Source organism: Montipora capricornis, chromosome 5 (genome assembly GCF_036669925.1).
Source record: "Montipora capricornis isolate CH-2021 chromosome 5, ASM3666992v2, whole genome shotgun sequence".
Taxonomy (NCBI): Eukaryota; Metazoa; Cnidaria; class Anthozoa; order Scleractinia; family Acroporidae; genus Montipora; species Montipora capricornis.
In genome coordinates, this window is record NC_090887.1 from 3375276 (window position 1) to 3380542 (window position 5267).

The 5267-nt window shown below is 39.7% G+C and overlaps 1 long non-coding RNA gene across 1 annotated transcript; it reads left to right on the forward strand.

Moving 5' to 3' along the window:
- Window positions 1-843: 843 nt before the first annotated feature.
- Window positions 844-5267, forward strand: LOC138049155 (uncharacterized). The gene is made up of 3 exons (XR_011132308.1): window positions 844-878; window positions 2445-2478; window positions 4713-5267. It is a non-coding gene; the product is annotated as an uncharacterized lncRNA (long non-coding RNA).

Sequence of the window (5267 nt, forward strand, 5' to 3'; positions counted from 1 at the left end):
ATGGAAAAGTATACGTTTTTCAAAACATGAAGTGCGCTTAATTATTCACATCATTAAATGGAACAGGAAAGAATCACAATAGCGTGGCATTATTGAAAATAAAGAATGGGGGGTTCCCCATGAAAACAATCTCGTAAATATTACACGACGCCACAAGCGAAGCATCGCTTCATACATTTATCGTGTATAAATAAAGATTATTGATTGATTGATTGATATGTACTAATAAGATAGTTTTCTCAGTAAAGTTTGTTAGCAAAGTTTGTCAGCAAAGTTGAAATGCGTTTAAATATTTACTTTCTCGGAAAAACAGGAAGTCTATGATGTCATACCACAGGGACTTTCCCAATGAGTCATCAATTTAGTGGAGCCATAAAATATACTGTGCTTGCTTTACTTGTATGTAGACCGGCAGAGCAATGCCGTGACGTCATATGTAATTGATTATTTTAAAAGCCATCATGAGACAGCACTACCTAATCTTGTACCCAGATCTCCCACGGTCATACGGAACAGAGTGAGACTTGGGTACGAGATTAAGCACTTAACGCCACAGCTGTGGCGTGGCGTCATGACTTTGCTTTGTTAATAACCGTACGGTACTAATGCAGTCTTCGTTGACTGATTTGATTCGTTGACTTATTTGATTTGAGTACTTTTTCACAATATTTGTTAACCGTTTCTTTTTTCTTTCGAGTGATCTTGTTTTCATTTACGATTGTTATATCTCTTATTATTTTCTTTACGATTGTAGTCTACCCTACCCGGGTTGGCTCAGTTGTATGGTCGAGCATTGGACTGCAGTGCGGGACGGGTCGCGGGACCAACACTCAGGATCTGAGCAGAAAGTGCTGCCTTCGTAATGACATCTGCAAATGGTTAGACTCTCTAGTGCTCTCGGATAAGGACTAGAAGCAACTCCAAAAAGGAGGGCATGGAGTTCTCAGTTTTATGACATGTCTTCTGGGGTATAGCTACAAGGTCATAAATTACAAAGCTAGTGCAGGAACCCATGACCCGGAGCCTACAACTCTACTGTGTTCGTGTAACGGCGTTTTCACAGACCGATTTATTTTTATATTGAATTTCCCGCGAATGAGACTCCTACAGGAGCCCGATGACCAATTACAAGAAATTAAGCTGACGTCATAGGGTCACCGAACCGGAACTGCCTTTGTTTTTTCCGGAAAAGATAGTCTAAAAATAGATCGGTCTGTAAAAATGCCGTTACATAGGCCCAGTATGGGAGCTGTAGGCTCCGGGTCATGGGTTCCTGTCTGGTGGCTATTCGTACGGGACCCGTACACCCCGACCTATATTTGCTATCCATACCGCAGTCTTCAAAAAACGGCGATTATTACAGGTTCTAACCCTCACATTGAGCGACATAGCCACGCCATTATTGCAAGCTAACCGTTTAAAAATGGCTGCTTAGACTTAAATACTATTCACCAACGCTATTTGAAATGGGTGCTTAAACTTAAATGTGAGAAACACAAGCCTGGTCAGATGGCCACTGATATCGAACAAAGGAGGTATTTCGTAAAATTGAACAGTCATCAATGCCGTTGTTTGATAAGTGAACAGAGCCTCGAGAAAATGCCTTTTGTTTGGGACTGAATTTTAATATAGAGGGATATTATACCAACTGGCCGCCCTTTTAGTTTTTATTATATAGGCAAACTGGTCCGAGATGAAAAGGAGAATTATGATTGCTTCTCTGAGCTGTGCGAAGTTTGCAATACGGACCGCTAAGATGGATTGGTCACAAAGCAGCGTATTTATAGGTTGCCAAACTGTTCCCATTTTCTGTTTCCATTTTCTCGGACATAAGAAGACAAACGCGAGAAATGTTTTTTATTTTAGTCATATCGGAGTTCCACAACGAATTTTACTTTCCAGAACCGTTAACAGAGGCGGGCGAAGAGGCAAGTCTCAAGGAACAGAAAACCCTGTTCGATCCGTATTGGGAAAATGTTGGTCTCGTTCCTTTTATGGACCTCGCCTCATAACTTAAAAAGGAACTCACCAATTGACCACTTTCATAAATGGCGACCACGTCACCTTTGCATTCTTTTGCATTTATGTTGATCAGACCTACTGCCCTAATTTTCAAACAAATATTCCTTTGAAATTTGCTCGTTGTTGCGAGGCTAGAAAAGCTTATTATTATTTAAACAAAAGAATAGTGTTTTTGGCCGTCATTATGAAAGAGGTCTATATTTTCCCAGTACGGATCTGACGCTAGTTCAATAACATCTACATATTTTCTTTTGAATTTTGCGAGTCACAGCGAGGCTTTAAAGGTTTATTAGCACCAAAAGGAACGAATATTTCATTAAGCCGCGATTTATGGAGAAGGGTCTGTGAAAGTCTCCTTTAAGATCATAGGTTTCTCCTGATAATGTAGGGATGTTAATTTTTCCAATCTGTCTTTGAAACAGATAAAAAGGAAGACAATCAAGGGCTACGGAACAGGTGAACAAGAAGTTTTAATTTCATTCATTGCTTAGTTTCCTAGGGTGAAAAGATCAGATTCGGAAGTCGACAGTTTCTAGTTAGCTTCTTGGCCGGTCGTCGAACGAGAAACGATTTTTTCTGTCAGTGGAAGGGGAGTTGCAGAGGGGAATGCGCTAATCGAACCAATCAGGATAGTCCATTTTGAGCCTCATTTTAAAAGAGAGTCCAATTAGTATAGGTAATCGCATGGGGCCGAGTAAAATTAAGGATTAATATCACGCGTGTTTTCAGAAGTGCTGAAATTGCCCGATTCGCGCAGCGACGAGGGCAATTTCAGCAACCTCTGAAAACACAAGTGATATTAATCCTTAATTTTACGAGGACCCATTACGATTACTTGTTAATAACAAAGAGGGCAAAATTTTCTTAACACTGTTGAGGCACCTCGAAAAACAGACAGCTAAGCGGAAACACTCGTTCGCTCGGAAGCAAAACAACTGACAAACAGACAAGCAAGTCAACTTGTTCTTTGCGTCCAAAACGAGTATAGATGATTGTTATTTACATCCACTCGAGAGGAAAATACGAGTTTCATTCGTGAACAACTGTAACAACGATTAAACCAAATGTTAAGCTTCAATTTATTTTATTCACCTGTGCTGTAGAGGTTTTTACCACTTGCAAATACGCATCCGTAAACATTGCAAACGGTTTGTCCAAAGAAATCCACCAAATTTGAGCTACTTGTTCCTCCCGTCAATGGCAAATTGTTCTGTGACCTTTTTTGTTGAGCTGCAAGATGTCGTGGTAAACTGAAAGCCCTTGACGAAAGGAATCATTTTGTTTTTCAACCACACAATCCCGCTACGCCGGGCGCCATGTAAGTCGATCCAAGTTTTAAGCTTTTCATGAAAAAAATCTTTTGCCCTTCTTCTTGTCACTCGAAAATTCAAATTCCAGATCATCTTTTAAAGCTAGTTCTTAATCTTTATGCCTTTTCGGCGAATGCAGCGCGAACTAAAAGACAAACTTCGATGAAGACGAAGTTGTTTTGCTCAAACAGAAGAAACCAACTGAATGTGGAAGACGTACGTTCAGCCAATCAGGTGCGAGAATTTCTGGCGCTCGACCAATCGTGAGCGAGTAATTTTGCCCTCTTCTCAAGCAAAATTAAGAAAAAAATACCCTCTTCATTGACCAATCAGCATTCAGTAATTTTGCCCTCTTTGTTATTATAACTTAAACGTTGTCATGGCAGTTTATTTCCATATGAAAATCTATACTTCTGTCAATAAGAAGCCTTAATAAACGTTAAAATGACTAGCCTGGGTAGGTGGCGGGATATTTTAGCGCGGGATTATTCAAACACGCGCGATTAATTTAGTTTTGCCCGAGAGCGAGCGGCTGGTTTTTCGCGAAGGACTTTGTTCAAAAGTACTCGTCACTATTCCTCTCGACAAAATATCCCGCCAGTTACGCAGGTTGTAAAATGACATAGTTGATAGCTATGATACTGACCTGTTCAGATTTGGTGACAAATCTATGATGAGCAACAAAAGTAGTTAAGGCACAAGTTGGGCCACAACATATGGATTGTTAAACACTCTTTTAGATATTTTATCCATGGAATGGTTTACCAGAGAAGATGAGATCCACGTATGTGTATGAGTTATATATCTTTTAATAATTAGTAATTTCGTTTTTTGTAATTATATTCTTATGTGTTTACCTTAAGTCAATTTATCTTAATTAAGTTTGTCAGCTTTCGGAAGAATTAACATTATAGAGAAGTTTTCAAATGACTGTCGAAAGTAATTGCGCGATTGCAAGTTCTACGCTTAGTGATTGGTCAAAAATTTGCGCGCCAGTTAATCAACCAATGAGAAGGATGACCAAAACCAATCGCGACATGCACGCGCGATTTTTCCCGCGCTTTGAGCAAGTTGCATGGAATTGCTCCGAATTTGGATTGGTTCATTGCGCTGTTTGCACCTGCTGTAATTGGTCGAAGTAATTACTTTGGTATTTGTTTTTCGACACTCAATTGAAAACCGCTCTATACTACTCTATAACTCCGAATTGAAACACTTCCCCCCCTCCCTCATTCGATGCAGGTGCGGGGGAGAGACAAAGGGAGGAGATTTGTCCAACATTCCTAAAAAGGAGTATAAAGTGTCTCTCCTTTTTTTTTTTTTTGCTTATTGTAGGTATTGCGTAAGAGTACAATACTTAACCAATTCTTGTTCTTACAGATTACTTGTGACCTTTTCACCAAAAAACGACGGGTTTAAATTCTGGGGACACAAAAGCTTTAATACTGGATTACCGTGGATTACCTTGACACCATGATACAAAGCTATTTGGTTGAAAAAAAAGAAAAGTCTATCCCTGTGAACCTCAGCAGTTTAAGCCTTTCAAGTACATTCGGAGATATGTTCATACACATGTAATAGTATTCTATCTCATGAGCAAAAAGTAAGTGCTTTCATCGCAAATTGAACTCCAGATGTCTTCGTTGATTTGGTGGAACACGTGGCGTCTCCATACAAACTTCGTGAAACGCTTCGACCAAGAACTCAGAAACAATGTACCGCACAGACCTGAGAGTTGGAGAGATGGTCAAAAGATTTGTTTCCTACATCATTCAAGTTCTTGGCCTGTTTCACCGAACAATTTCAATTTTTTTTTTTTTTTTGCGTGACAGCGAAACTACCGTATCTATAGTTTGAGGATACGAGAAGCCAAAGGAAAAACAGAGCTCTAATCGTCTGTGTAACAAGATCATACCGCTCATCTTAATTCCTCCG